The following is a 16725-nucleotide window of genomic DNA, read 5'->3' on the forward strand; positions in this document are numbered from 1 at the left end:
ACTGTCTTATTAAATAAGAAACACAGAAACAATGTAAAAGAGAAAGCTGAGAGGTCAGAGCTCAGAGCTAAATCTCACCTTCCTGCTGTCCAGCTTCGCGAAAGAAGCTACTTCTTGTTCGTTTTTTATATATGTTTCTGCTTCTCATTTTGTAAACAAACACATGACTGCCTCGTCATGTCTGAATGTAAGTAGTCTTAAGCATATGTCTCAATGCTGCTATATCTGAACACACAGAGATCTTATGGATAAAGGCGTGTGCACACCGCACACTCTTGCTATGCTCTAAAGCTCTGACCCTGGACAACTTTATTTATTAACATACAATCAAAATAATATTTCAGTACAAAGATACCACAACATCCTCCCAAGTCTTCATTTCTAAATATGCTTCTGTAATAGAAGGAGCCAGAGCTGAGACAGAGAAAATGCAAGCTAAGCCTGCCAAAAGACAGTGCCAAAGACACTGAAGTGTTCCAAAAGATACATGCATGTCAAAGAGACACAGAAACCAACCTGAAAGCGTCCCAGGTAGCCAAACCTAGAGCAACTGGAGCAGCAAACTAAAATAGTATTGTATATAACACAAAGTGTGTCAGAATGTGTGAATACATAGAGCTTACAAAGAAGAAGCGGAGCTCTCCGGAATGTTAGCACTCCATGGAGACAGTCCTCCTCTTCCCTGAAGCACCTTCTGATGTATGATAAGAAAGGCATCTCACCTCTGCTACTCTTCTCTCCACCCCTCAGAAAATCACGGTCCGGATCTAGGGAAGAATTAATGATTAGACAATACCCAGCTGAGGGATGTTATAAAATCCTTGGCCAGTGTTTAATTATCTAGGCCATTTAAAACAAGAAAAAAACTAAGAAATTGTAACTTAAGATGTTAATGTCCTGAGGGACATTGCTGATAGGTGTGTATGATTTCTCTACATTTGCAATATAAAATAAAAATGATCTTTCATGGTGCTCCTTGAAGGAAGACTTAATTTCTATGCATCCCCAGCCCTGAGTACACAGCATTTAGTACCATAATTTTTTTAAAAGTTGTCTTTAATCAAAATCTAACATAAAAATAAACCATGAGTTAATACTATTATGTCCAGATTAAATTAGCAATTAAAATTTCCATTCATTAGATAATACAGTTATTATATATTGATTCTTATTAGACAGTAAGTTATTAGTTCTAATATGTAATTTTGGGATTGTAATTATTTTACCAAAAAAAGAGTCCTTTCTATCTGGAGATAAGTAATGAAATATTTATGCATTACATGTTACTGACATCTGAGATTTATCTCAAAATCTGCCAAGTAGCAGCCAAGTCATCTCAATCTGGTATAGTCTGATTGATCATTACTTTGACCCTCAAAGTCAGTCATGCAAAACTCTTGGTACCAAGAAAGTCCCTGTTGCTTAGCTACTCCTACTATAGAAACCCCTATACTTAAGTTTTAAAATGTTCATCAGTCATAACTGTTATTCCTGGGATCCAAGGTAACAGTAAGAAAGAATACCTCAAGAGAGTTAAGAAGTAGGGAAAATAGAATTAGCTAGATCAGTGACTAGGCCCTCCCTCAAGACCTATGGGAATGGGGCTGAAGGTAGGGCCTCATCACAAGATTACAGGTAAAAGAAAATTAGCTAGTTGTTACATTTTTCCAGAAGGTTTCATATTTTTAACATTTGAAATTTTCTCTATTTATGGTTTTTAGTAAAAGAAATTATAGAATTTTTTAACTTATAAAACTATATATCTCAAAATCTTAAGAATTTCTGTTTCTTAACATGTTAACACACTTATTTGCTTCATCCCACTAGTTTAAATATTTAGTATAGTAGTTCATTGCACTTATTTTTTCCTTTAGTTGTAGCCTTTCACAGGTACACAATCAAAATGCCAAGTTTTAAAGTAACCTGAAATATCTACTCTTTGTGGTTAGGCCACAGACCTGATGTGGATCAGATTAGAATTATTTGGTTTTTGATTGTTGGGGGCAATGTTGTTTTTTTGAGACAAAGTCTCACTATGTAGCTCTGGTTGGGCTGGAACTCACTCTGTAGACCAGGCTGGCCTCAAACTCACAGAGATCTGCCTGCCTTTGCTTCCACCACCCACATGCTGAGATTTAGAGCATGCGTCCCCATGCCCAGCAAGTAGTTGGAGGCCAGCCTGGTCTACAATGTGAGTTCCAGGACAATTGGGGCTGTTATACAGAGAAAGCTTGTCTCAGAAAAAAAGAAAGAAGACAGATCCTTGTAGATTTGCCTCATTTCTCCAAAACTTAGCATTCTGCAAAAGTAGTATAATGTTACAGCTAGACTACTACCATTGATACAATCTAGCAGTCTTATTTGATTTTTATGTCCATTTGTTTGTAATTGGAGGGATTACCTTTTTTCCTTCTGACTTAAATTTTGTTTTTAGGTTATTTACATGGCTACAAAATCAAACTAAGGACTAGGCTTCAATCAGAAAGATCGAGCTTTCATCCCTTCAGCCCACTTGCTTCCTTGCCCTAGTAGAAACCTAAATTTACTTTGTCTTTCTATTATGCTTGATATAATACCTTGGCTTTGTATTTTAAGAGTGTGGGAAATGCTGAAGGTTCCATAGTAGAAGGCAGACATTTTCATTCCTATTTATACATGCTTAGTATCCTATTTGTGATACAGAATAGTCATTAAACCTTTCCTCTGTTGGGAGATATTTGGAATATTTCCAATTTTATTTTGTTACCTAAATAACATTATGCAGGCTTTATTTCATACTGGTGCTGATGTCAAATTCCTTCCATAAATATTATACCACCAGCATTGTAGAAAAATGTAAGCTTTGATTTTACATTGTGATTAAAGACCTGAATTAAATTTCAGTCATATTAGCTAATAAATATTTACCTCATTATAAAACTGTTGTATATGTCTGGACAAGGATGGTTATCGATAAATTATGATGTGTTTTATGCACTTTATCCATTTCTATGGACTTGACCAACATGTTGTTATTTACAGTGGGTTTCTTGTCACTATATGACCACTGAATCCAAGAAAACTGTAACTTTGCCATTGTTTACTTTAAATGTTCAAAATATCATTGAATCTTAGTAAAAGATGTAAAGGCTATACTCCTCTTCCTTTCTGCCAGACTCTTAAAAGTGTTACCTTTCCTTAGTATATTCTTCCTGGTTCTCCAGCACACCCTCAGGGATCAAGGCAATCACAAGATCCTGACGGGTCTTTAGAGACATAGCAAAGATTCAGGGTTTCACCCTAGAGATGTGAGCCCATCACAGAATTCTCAGATTGCCATTTTAAAGGACTTTTTAGAAATAGTGTGGCTGGAGGTTAGGAGGAGCACATTTGGATGCAGGGAGAATTAGGAGACAATGAAGTAGTTAAGTATGGACATTGCCTTGGTGACCAAGGTAGGTGAGTGTCAGTTAGACAGTACAGGAAGTGAATATAGCCTGCAGGTACTTAGAAACTAGGAGTGGGCTTGATGGTTGGATATAGGCAGTTAGGAAAGAGGAGGAGCCAAGGCTGACTCTCCATCTCTGACTTGAGCACTTGGCATGTGGTGGTGGTGCCTTTGACTAACTTGGGCAGTCCTAGAAGTAGGTGATAAAGTACAGTTTGGATATGTTGAACTTGAATTGTCTGTGAGACATCCAAATGACAGGAAGTTGAACACGTGGTTAGGAACATAGAGATCTTGGACAGATACTGAGATTTATAAGTGGCCATTATAGAAGAGGCAGTACTGAGACTTGGAAGGATAACCAGGAGTTTACCAGGTGGTAATGGTAGGTAGGGATGAACTAGACAAACCTAATCAAAAATATAAAAAACATGGATATCTCATGAAATTTAGAGAATGTAAGCAAAATGAGGCTAGGTCTGATGCAGATTGAGGGCAGAGAAGATCACAGAACCCAAAGCTACTACTCCCTTCTGGGAGGTGGGGAGGGGTGCTTTGCATTAACTTTGCTCTAGAAAGACCAGCTTTGGCTGTTTACATTAAAGGGCTTGCACTTGGCCCTGAAACAGGTTTCCCAGTTTCCAGATCTTCTTCACCTTGAAGCACAAGTATCTTTTTGTTTTTGTTTGTTTGTTTGTTTGTTTGTTTTTTGAGACAAGGTTTCTCTGTGTAACAGCTCTGGCTGTCCTGGAACTCACAGAGACCCGCCTGCCTCTGTCTCTCTCCCAATGCTAGGATTAAAGGTGTGCGCCACCACCACCCAATGAAGGATAAGTATCTTTAAGTGTCTCTTACTTCACATTCCAAATACAGAGAGAAAATACGAATAGCTTATCTGATTCTCTCACTTCCCACCTGCTTTTCTAGCATTTAGTGCCCTAAGTTATTTACCTGGTCTACTATGGATAGACGTCTTTTGAATTCAGAATATTTTCTTTGTAAAACCAAGGCAAATCAAAGCCCACTGTTGTTTTCAAGGCAGGCAGGATGGATAAATATAATAGACTGTGGGTGGCAGATTGACTACGTTCATAGGAAAAGAAATAGGCATTACGGCCAGGAGAGCAAGCACGTAGGATGACCAGAAATGTGAGTCAGAGTGTGTGCTTGGGGCGTTTCTAGTAATGGTAGAGCTTACTTTGAAGTAAAGTATAAGACAAGAACATGACTGGAGATAAGTTTGAACATGTAATAATAAAACCATCAGTAATGTGTACAACTTCATACTGCATATTATATTTTTATTGTCTTTTAAGTCTTCTTAATAAGCAACTGACTAACTGCAATGTCTATTTTGCAGATAAAAAATGAAAATTATAAAGTTGTGACTTGTTCAAGTTTACAACACTATGTGCTGCAGCCAGGATTCTGACTTAGGCAGTTTGATTCTAGGGCCCCACTCATAATTGCTATGTTATGTCTATGTCTTTTGATCCCAAGTTACCAAGGTTTTTAATCCATATATTCAACAAGTACTTAAAGAATGCCTGCAGTGTACCAGATTCTGTTCTAAGCGCTACAGATTTAACAGTGAGCAACTCTAAGTCCTTAAATACATGGACTGAATATTCTAATGGAAGAGATTAACAAGTATATAATACTAAAATTGAGTACTGAATGTGCCATTAGTGGAGCCAGGTGGGAGGTTGAGAATGCTGAGCATCAAAGACTACTGCTTGCTTCAGATAGGATATTCATGTAGAGGTGATAGAGCACATTAGAATAATTATACCACAGTAATAATATAATAAGATTTGTACATGAGAAAGAGAGAGACCTCTAAATTCAGTATGAAAAACAGCAGCAGACAGCTGAAACAAAGGTCAGTCAAGAAGTCCATGCAAATACAATTTGGAGTTTAACTTCTTCATTGTGAGAGGGACCAAAAGGCCCTACAGGGAAGAGGGAACAGGAGTCATGCCCATGAGTGAAGTCAAGAGATGGATGGAGATTGTGAGCCTGCTGGAATGGCTGAGAAAGACTCTGACCAGCAGATAGGAGTAGTTCAAGGGGTCAGAAGAAAAAGAAATCTCCACTTAAGATGAGTATTCACATTAAAAGATACAAGACAAAGCTAACATCACAAAACTCTCAACATAGAAAATTTGGACTCAAGAAAATGTAGATAGTAGAAAAAGGAATTTTGAAGTCTCCAAAAATTTGAGGTCAAGAAAATATAGATAATATAAAAGGGAACTTTGAAGGAATAACAACCATAGAACAAGAGACTATTTGGTAAATGTTGGAAAAGCCTTAGGAGAGTGTGTGGTATATGTACATACAATTTGTGTATCTGTCACTCTGTCTCTGTCTTTGGAACTGATATAAGCCATTGAAGAAACAAGAGAGAACAAAGAACAGTTAGCTAGAAATCTTAAGTATAAAAGGGAAACTGAGAGCCACAAAGGCCGATTAGAGAACATCCAACATACCTTAGGAATAGGAATTCTAGAAGGAGAGTGTAGAGGGAATGATGAAAAGGAAAGGCCTTACTAAAGAAATAATAGCCAAAAATGGTCCCAAGTGAAAGAAACACTGGCTCAACTTGGGTCATTTGCATTTGCGCTGATTGTAGAACACACACCTATTGTTGTCCAGTACAAGCCACCTTATGAGTCTGGCCCGCAGTTAGAGGTAGAACATAGGAGTCACTACCATTGACACAGGGTCCATTGTATATCTGGGCACCTCAGTTTTTACTTTGACTACTTGTGAGAATAAAATGAAATGCAAGAGTGGTTTGGTCACTATACTAAATACTATCTTCATGGCCATAGTCATGAATGCTATTTAGTGACTCAGGATTAGAGGTTAAGATTTCAGAACCCCAAGTCCCATTGCTTACATTCCAATTCTTGCTGTACTACTTTGTAACTATGTGACCTTGTACAAATTACATAACATTTGTATTAAGCTTCAATTTCTTCACCTGCAAAATAGTATTTGTCTCCTAGTGTTGTTATGGGCGTCAAATTAATACTTACAAGCCACTTAAAATGGTGGTTGGGATATAGTTAAATGTTCCATAAATCTTTGGTATTAGCTATTAACATACCTGCTTTTAACGGGAACATCCAGTATTTTAATCCCAGAGGAGTGACTAATATAAAAATTATAGTATATGAGGATAATAAATTTAGGTTTCTGTGTGTTCCTGTAATACTCAAAGGATCAGTTTAGTTAACTGCTGGCTTATATTTGTCCATGTAAACAGTTTTGTTGCTCTTTGCAAATTGTCCATGATGTTATTTGAACATTCAAGGGCTCACTTTTTTTTTTTTTTTTTTTTTTTTTTTTTTTTTGCTTCATAATGCCTGAAATTTATAATTCATTTACAGGCATATAAGATGTCCTCCTCAGGACATAGAAGTGGTTTCATTTTGTTCTTACCAAGTTAGAACAGTTCAGTCTTAAGGAGATACCAGTGCTTGTACCTATTTTTGTTTATATTTGTACACCTGTAGGTTTATAAGTACCAACATTAACATTTCATTTTAGCTAAGAAATTCCTAGAAGAATTAAACCAGCTGGTTTGATTTCAGTATGCAAATGACAGTCAAAAAAGAAAACCAATAATTAACTGCATGATTATTTAAGACTATCCATGTAATACTACACACCACGTCAGATATAAGAATTCAGGAACCTAGGGAGATAGTGCCTGCCTTAGGAACCATGTGAAAAAGCCAGTGTGGTTGCATATGTCTGTAAGCACAGTGCTCAGGAGGCAGAGACAGGTAGATCTTTTGAACTCACGGGCCAGCCAGTATAGCTGAATCTTTGTTTTGTTTAATCCACTAGGAGGCACCATTATCAAACTTAGTTCTAGTGAGGAATTGTGAGGAATACAAAAATTACAAGTACTTTTGAAAATCTGTTTGCAACTTGTCAAGGCACCTAGAAAATGTTTAATGGCATTCCCCCCCCCCTTTAAGACAGTGTTTCACTATGTGGCCCTGGCCAGACTGATCTTGAACTCAGAGCCCCTCTTGTCTCCTGAGTTCTGGGATTAGAGTTGTGCACTACCACACTCAGCCTTATAGAACATGTTTAGTGGTTTGTAAGTTTGATGGACAAGTCAGTATCCTCGATCCAAAAATCCAAAATACCCTCAAATCTAAAATTTTTGAATGGCAGAGTAAAGCCACAAGTGGAAAATTCTATACCTCACCTCATGTGACAGATGACAGTAAAAACGTGGGCACATGAAAATTTTGATAGAATTACCTTCAGGATATTTATGGCCTTTATATGTAAAACATAAATGAATTTTGTGTTTAAACTCGAGTTCTATCCAAGGTGTGTGTGTGTCTGTGTGTCTGTGTGTGTGTGTGTGTGTGTGTGTGTGTTTGTCCATATGTGCATGCCTGAACACGTGCATGCTCCCATGCTATTTGAAAATTGAAAAGCTTTTGAAACCCGAAACACTTCTGATCTTGAGTACTTTGCATAATCGAGACATTGCCTCTTTAGCTTTTAAATTCTCAGACGCAGGGTAACATAGGCTTCCTTTGCACACTTCTGTGGCCAGAACATGCTAAGGGTGGCCTAAACTAAGGAAGGCTGCCTGTGACATGTGTTAAAACAGTATGGATGTGTACCGTGATGGACTAGCAAAGTACAAAGGAGGAGAATGTGTTGGATTTGTACAGCCTGCCTTCCCTCCACAGCGTTCCCTTCCTTTGCTGTTCCACCTACTTGTGTCCATTTACCCTCACTTGATGCCCTGTTTGGTACGTTCATTCCTTCCATAAATCTATGAGAAGAAGCTCTTTCAGACACTTCCTGATCATCAACATCCACTCAGAGGGGTCTTCTTTTTAGGTTTCACCAAACATTCAGATCCATAAAGCTATGAAAGGCAGTAGATGTACCAGAGCTCCCAGCTAGGCAGTATTGGCATTCCCTTTCGGTAGGAGACCATTGAACAGTACATGTGATAAAGTTCAGAAAATTAGCAATTCAGAAATCCCACCTTACCCCTAAACACCAATAGGAATACTACAGACAGAATTGAGTTTGTATAACTAATCAGAAAAAGCCAACAAGAAATAGAATATATTGTTTAATAGATCTTTGATTAGCTTTTAAAACTTCAGTGGACTAAGGTTCACAAAGGAAAACATCAATAGATTTTTTAAAGTGAAAAAGAAACAAAATTAATTTGTTTCAGTATTAATATAAAAGAGTTACATTCCATTGAGCATAGAGTTCACTCCAATGAAAGACCCTGCATAAACAAATCATTTTAAAAAGAAAGGGAAGATATTATGCTTCATATATAAGTAAGTGAGGACAAAAATAGATGATTCTCACCAAAAGAAATACAACTGGCAAATAGGCACTTGGGGTTATATTTAAATTATTTTAATGTTTTTGACAATATATCATAATTGCTTTATTAAGCCATTAAATTCCCATTGCAATGAGTGATACCTTTCTCCATTGGCATGATGGTGTTTTTTCATTGACAATCCGAAGTATTTCTCTGGTCCCTGTAGTGGGTAGCCATTCCAGATTGGATCTGGAAGTTCCAACCCCCATTGAGACTCTGGCAACTGTCACGCCTACGAGGCGGGGCGAGGGGAGGCGCTGGAAACCAGAGAGCTGGATGGGCCAGCGCTCTCTCTGTGCACTCTCTCTGTGCCTGGACCCTGGACGGTGGAGGTTGACCAAGCAGAGCTCCAGAGAACACCGTGGGCACGAACCCACGACCCTGGGGTTAAGAGTCCCATGCTCTACTGACTGAGCTAGCCGGGCCCCACGTTGGGTGCCAGATATTGGGGAAAATTATAAAGGCCACTCCACGTATTAAAGAAATTTATTTATGTTGACTTACAAATGAAGAATAGATAGTTGCGGGGGTCTGGGAAGTGTATTGCAACCCAGCGGTGTTCTCTGAGCTCTGCTCGGTCAACCTCACCGTCCAGGGTCCAGGCACAGAGAGAGCGCACAGAGAGAGCGCTGGCCCATCCAGCTCTCGGGTTTCCAGCACCTCCCCTCGCCCCGCCTCGTAGGCGTGACAGTTGCCAGAGTCTCAATGGGGGTTGGAACTTCCAGATCCAAGCTGGAATGGCTACCCACTACAGGTCCCTGCTTAGGTTCACACTGAAAGAATATGATTGTGGCCTGTTTACAATATCCATAGGAAGGAAGAATTTATCTCATATTATACTGTCACACATTTCCTCATCCATCACAAACCTACCTCACATGCTGCTTCACTTGCTGGGACTCCTTCCAGGCTGTATTGTCACCTGTTTAGCAGAAGAAATGCCTTGAGACGCTACCTTCCTCTAAACTACCCCTCTTAGCTCCGTTCTTGCACTCTTTTGTTCTTTATTTCATCTTCTTCCTACCTCTTCTTCAGAACCCATCCCAGAGGCTGCCTACTTCATAGAAACTTTCAGAATCCTTCAAAGATAGAGTATCTCCCACCATCAGAACTCAAAGATGCACTCACTTTTGGTTTGGTTTTGCTTTCATCCTTCTTTATCTCCTTTTCTGTGATGTAGGCTCTTAAAAGATAGGCGATTCATGAAACTGGCCCTTCTATTCTCTACCTGTAGTAAGTCCTTACTAATTGTACTCTGAATGAGGCTAAATTCCCCCTCCCCGTCATGGAATATGGTATATATGAAGGGAGAGTGAAAAAGGTTTCTGTGTGTGATTTCTCTCTTTTGGAAATAAACTTATTCCCCATAAATGCTCATAAATAACCACCAATATATGGGTTTTATAATGAAGATAAAAGACTTGCTTTGCCCTCAAAGTTGTTACAGTCCAATTGTATAGACCAGACAGGTGCTTGCCTGTGAAATATAAAGTAACTGGGAGTATGGGTCTAAATGGTCATAGGTCCATATTCTTAAAGCCCACTTATTCAGTAGAGAGAAGAGTTGGGAGCTGTGATAGACAGGAGGCCTCATAGGAAGTTGATGAAGGGCATTGGTGCAGGAGTAGAAGTCAGACATATATAAAATTAGACAGAGGATATCCTAGACAGAGACATAACAAGGGCCAAAAGAATAAGGAAGAGACACTGGTTATGCAGCATTTATAAAGATATCAAATTAGTACCATAAACAAAGCTGTAAATTTTAGGAAAAATAAAACAAAATTAAGATTCATCTTAAGCCGGGCGGTGATGGTGCACGCCTTTAATCCCAGCACTCAGGAGGCAGAGACAGGTGGATCTCTGTGAGTTCGAGGCCAGCCTGGGCTACCAAGTGAGTTCCAGGAAAGGCGCAAAGCTACACAGAGAAACCCTGTCTCGAAACCCCCCGCAAAAAAGATTCATCTTAATCAAAAGATTAGTTTATATATGCAAGGATTACAGGACTTATCATCAAGCATACTAGATAGACATAGTGGCATATACCTATAATCTCAACACTTAAAAAACTGAGTCAGAGGGAGCCCTATGAGTTCTAGGCCAGCGTGGACTACAATGTAAGACCTTGGTCTTAAAAGATCAACAGAGAGAGAGAGAGAGAGAGAGAGAGAGAGAGAGAGAGAGAGAGAGAGAGAGAGAGAGAGAGGCTTATTAAATGCAGAGATGTAGAGGACTCATTTAAATGATATCAGCAATAATAGCACCTACATGTGTCATTTAGGAGGTGGGGATGGGGAGCTCTGCATTCTGAAGACCCCCACCCCCTACCCCACTCCATGTGCTTAACACAGTGATCTAGATCATGGAAACTCCGTAGTTGGCATGAAAATGAATGGTGCACAGAGTTAGGATGCTTTCCATTTTGAAACCTAACCAGTTTCAGGGATAGTACATGAACTTCAAAATCAGACTGCCTGAGTTTGAATCTGACTTTATCAGAGATCAAAGCCAGCCAGGGCTACATAGTAAGTTCTTGCCTTGAAAAGTTAAGAGAGAAAGAGCACCATGTGACCGTTCACTTATCCTGAGCTGTTTCTCAGTTTTCTCCTAAATAAAATGGGGATGCCTGCACTACCTTACCTAATAGGCTTCCTGTAGCCAGTGAATAAACCAGTGCATGTAAAACACCTAGAAAATGCCCATCACATAATTATGCACTGAAAACTAGCTTAATTGTTGTATTACTTTAATCATTGTCACAAAGTAATGGATTCAAACTGTTTTGTAAGGGCTACTTTAACACTGTTCTGAAGGAATCTTTTTACATGTTTAAATGATGAGACCTGATTTCATGTGATAAATACCTGTTTGTTTATGAAGAAGTAAAAGGAAGCAAAGTGTTTCAAGCATCATCCTGTCCACTCTTTAATTCTCTTTACTATCCAGCAACTTAGGTACTTGTGCGTACCTATATCTGCTTATGTGTCTTACTATGTTATGAACATCTTTATGTCAATAATATAGAACATCATTTAATATTCCCCACTGTGAGTTTATAGAGGCATTCTTCTATTACTGGAATTTCAGTTGCTTCCAACTTCCTATTATTAATAACTATGATAAACCATTCTCATTAAAACTGGGAGAGATCCCTAATTCTTACCTTTAGAATAAAATTAAGTAAGTCAAGTGTGTATCATTGTGTAGCAAATCTTAAAAGGTCTTATTAATAAAAAACAGGATATATTTTAAATAGTTTGGCAAGCACTATAAAGTCTCTCAGAAGGGTTATATTGATTATTGATGTATTTTCCATGAACAGTGAATTTGCTGACTAAAGAAAAGTTTCTCCAAGGCCAAGTTATATTTCTGTGTGTGTGTGAGTGTGTGAGTGTGTGTGTGAGTGTGTGTGTGTGTGAGTGTGAGTGTGTGAGTGTGTGTGTGTGTGTGTGTGTGTGTGTGTGTGTGTGTGTTAGATGGATTGCCTTCTTCTTACACTATAAGATTAGAACTATGCCCCAACTTATTAAAATGTAATGCTGGAACTCAACCATATATACCAGGTTGGCTAGAACTGATGGCAATCGCATCTGCCTATGCTTCTAGAATGCTGTGATTAAAGGTTTACACTACCACACCCAGGCTGATACCTCAATCTTACAAAAGTTTTGACACCTACTCTTTATTGTCAATGTTAGAAATATTTTCTAATTATCATTATTAGTTTTTCCTTGATTGATAAGTTACTGGGCATACTTTCTTCAGCTAACAAGTTTTAGGGGGATTTTATTGTTGTTTTATTAATTTACCTCTAACACAACTGCATTATGATCAGGAAACATACCCTGAATGCTTGCTTTTGATGCAATTTCTAGGTTCACCTTTTACCTACATAGTAATTAATAAGAAGCATTTAGGTGTTTCCTATACTACCAGTATGTCACACCAGAATGTACTCTATATCCCCATTTCCAAAACACAGCTGTTTAGGCTTTGGCAAGTTCTTCAGACATCTGCCAAACAAGAGTTTAGTCTGTGGAAACACATGAACTATGAACCAAAGGCTGAGGGGCCCCAGCTGGATCAGGCCCTCTGAATAGGTGAGACAGTTGATTGGCTTGATCAGTTTGGGAGGCAACTAGGCCGTGGGACCAAGTCCTGTGCTCATTGCATGAGTTGACTGTTTGAAACCTGGAGCTTATGCAGGGAAGCTTGGCTCAGTCTGGGAGGAAGGGACTGGACCTGCCTGGACTGAGTCTACCAGGTTGATCACAGTCCTCGGGGGAGGATTTGCCCTGGAGGAGGTGGGCTGGAGGTAAGGGGAGGGAGTGGGAGGGGGGAGAATAGGGGAACCTGTGGCTGATATGTAGAACTGAATGGTATTGTAAAATAAAATAAAATAAAAATAAAAAAGTATAACTTAAAAAAAAAGAGTTCAGTCTGCCTCTTAGACCATCAAGGTGCAGAAAAATCAGGTGCAGAAAAATCAGGGAAATTTGCGGTTTCCCAAAGGTGTCCCCCACAGCTGCCTCCTTTGTGTAGCTCACTCTCTGCATGCCACCACTACCCACTGCCCAGGGCAGAAGCAGCTCTTCTTGTTCATGTCTCATCTGTTCAGTTTTCAGTTTGTTGTACTGGTTGTTCTTTGAAGATGTAAAATGTTGCTTTCTAATTTCATATTGGTTGTATAGTTGTTTTTGTCATCTTCAGAGAAAATGCTGGTCAGAGAAATTTTGTCTGTCCTTCATAACAGTGTTCCTCAAAGTCATTTGCATACAAATACCAATCTGCCATCTCTTACAGGTTGGTGTGCTATGAGAGAGGTGCAGAAACTGACTGTAAACATGTAGGAATTGCTATTACAATTTGAGATGGCTCTGAAATCATAATGTATGATGCTGTACTTTCAGCTCTAATTCATCCTTAGGTCAGAATGGCAGAATTGGGAATGACAGATTCTCATCCTTTTCAATATACACACAACCATACCTTGCGACCTATTTTGTTTGTCTGATGCATTGACTCTGGATCGTTTTCTTAATTATATGAATAATTCTTGATTCGTACAGACAGAAAGAGCAGTTAAAGTCATTCATTCGTAATTCCATCACTTTCTATGATTTATAGTAAACTTCCCCTGGTTTCTCTCCACGTGCAGTACAGAAGCCCTCCTCATCCTTTTCCATACGAGATTTCTTCTCCATCTCATTTCACTCTCTTAGGAGACAACTAGGAAAATACAAAGCATGCTTTTGGAAAATTCATGAACTGCTGAATAAGTACCCCAAGATGGGAAACCAAAGAAAAGAGCAGTAAAAGAAGCCTCCTCACTGTTTTTAGAAGTATTATATTTTCAAATAATGTATTAAAGGAAAGAAATCATCAATTTTGTCTAAAATATTCAAGGTTATTATATCAGCATTGCATATATTATGAATATGTATAGATTAAATATATGGTGAATAAAATTTACATAAATAACAATATTTTTAGTTTTTACTTCTGTATCTCATGAAACTTAAAATTAGCACATTGCTTTTACTTAATATCAATTAATGTTATAAATAATCAGATGACTTTAATAATAGAAAGGTATTTTCATGGTCATTATTCTTTCTGAATACTCCTTTCTAAAACATGCCTGAACATTTTAAAAGTTACACCAGTGATTTTGTTCAGTGTTCCTGGTTATGAATCTCTGAATTAAAAAAACATATAATGTTCAAAAGACCTCATTTATTAATAACTAAAACTCCAGAGCTAGGGGTATAGCTCAGTGTTTGACTAGCTTGTGCGAGGCCTTGAGTTCTATCCTCAGCACTATAGTTAAAGAAGGAAGAGAGAGCCGGGCAGTGGTGGCGCACACCTTTAATCCCAGTACTTGGGAGGCAGAGCCAGGCGGATCTCTGTGAGTTCAAGGCCAGCCTGGTCTACAAAGCTAGTTCCAGGGAAGGTGCAAAACTACACAGAGGAACCCTGTCTATAAAAACCAAAAAAAAAAAAAAGAAAAAGAAGGAGGGATGGAGGGAGGAGCAGAGGGAGGAAGGGAAAAGAGAGAACTAGCTATATAGAGATATAATACCTATGGAAGAAACTAATAATCACAATTTGTAATCAATATGAAAAAACCTTAAAACTGTAATGTATATATGAAAATAAGTAAGAGATAAAAATATTAGAAAATATTAAATTCTGGAAGTTAGTATAAATAATTTCATCTGAGCTAAAATATAAAGATATTTTACAATTTCACAAAATTGTTTTAATGTTTAACTGGGAGAAAAAGTTCATAAAGATAATGTGAAACTTAATTTTGCCAAATATTACAATATGCTATTACAGTATTTAAAATTGTATAATACTAGATACAAGAATAGAGCAGTCAGTGGAAGGAAAGCGAAACCAGAAAAAAACAATGCCTGTGTGCGGATGCAGATGTGTGAGGATAGTCACTGGAGGTACTAGTATTGCAGAGATGAGCAGAGAGGCACAGACTGATAGTGCTGGTCACTATAGCACCGGTCAGTAAGTGATTCCTGGTTGTTTCACAGAATACTTCCCTTCTTAGACTTGAGCTTTTCCTCATTTTGCCACCTCCCCACCACCATCTCCTTTCCCCGTCTCTTCCCCAAGATCTTTATTGCTGTATTATGCAGTCCATTTGGCTTTCTCCTCTATCCAACTTTTTGAATGGCACTTATCCTTAAATTTCAATGGAAAGGGAAAATGCCTAAATAGAAGAAATTCTTCACTATGAGATTTCTTTTTTTTTTAGTTCTCATAGATCAACTAACCAACTTAAACTGAAGCCATTTTCCACCCTACAGTAAAAAGAAATGAAGAAAACACTCAGCTTTTCTAGTAATCAAGGAAATGTAAATTAAAGCAAGCATGAATGACTGTTTTCCTCCTCTCTGGCAAAGATGAAAAAGAGTAGTCATTGTGGTGAGGGCATGGTAGAGGAAAGGGCAGTCACACTCCACAGAAACAGTACGAACTGTTAAAAGGTGTCTGGCAGTATGGCTAGCAAAAGTATTATGGTAAATCCCTTGACCTAGCAACTGCCACTCAAGAATTCTCTTCTAGGGCATGATCAGAGTTGTCCACAAGCCTTAAGTGCATAAGGGGGATGCAAAACAAAACAAAACCACAATTTTTTTCATAATAAACATTTTAAATAATCCAACTTGACATTGAAAAATGCCCAAGTATGGCATGTAAAAGTCTTATATAAATATGGAAATGTTTCATTGACATAAACCACACTAAGATCTAAATGATGTAACCAACTGTTGATTAAAGTTCTGTGTGCTGCTCGGTCTTCTGCTGAATATTGGATTACAGTGTGTTGAAAGTATAAACTGGTTTTTAGGACTTTATACTCTTGTTGGGCTGTTGTAGGGTGTGACAGTGTACACTTGTTCTTTGCATATCCAATAGGTGTAGCTATAGTCATTGGGAAAAGCAATGGACATAACCAGACTGGGTACTTAGTTTCAAGTATGAAAGGAAATCTGACAGCTGCTTCCCATGAAATCTCCTAACACTTGTGTGTGAGTGCCTTGACTTTCCATTCCAGGAATTTATATTCTCAGTATTTTACTTGCAATAGTTATATTGAAAACTGACCTAGAGAATTTCAAAATACTTTAGAAGCATTTGAAAATATTAGCTGTTAATAGTTGAATCATTTTTAATATAAGTAATCTTACATGAGTTTCATGTATGTATCTGTACATTTGTATGTGCTTAGGTTGCATAAAGCCTAAAGGTTATGATGCAGACTGTAGTTTGTTAGCAATTAAAAGCTGGTAATCACTGAGGGAATTTTCTTCGTAGATGGGAATAGAATGGAAATTTGAATTAAGGTAGGTTTTAGATATGAAAAACAGTATATACAGAA

General features: G+C 38.1%; 1 protein-coding gene across 12 annotated transcripts in view; it reads left to right on the top strand.

Moving 5' to 3' along the window:
* Positions 1-16725, top strand: part of Cask (calcium/calmodulin dependent serine protein kinase) — a 341951-nt gene that overhangs the window by 147254 nt on the left and 177972 nt on the right. The window lies entirely within an intron of this gene.

Source organism: Peromyscus leucopus, chromosome X, assembly GCF_004664715.2.
Source record: "Peromyscus leucopus breed LL Stock chromosome X, UCI_PerLeu_2.1, whole genome shotgun sequence".
Lineage (NCBI taxonomy): Eukaryota > Metazoa > Chordata > Mammalia > Rodentia > Cricetidae > Peromyscus > Peromyscus leucopus.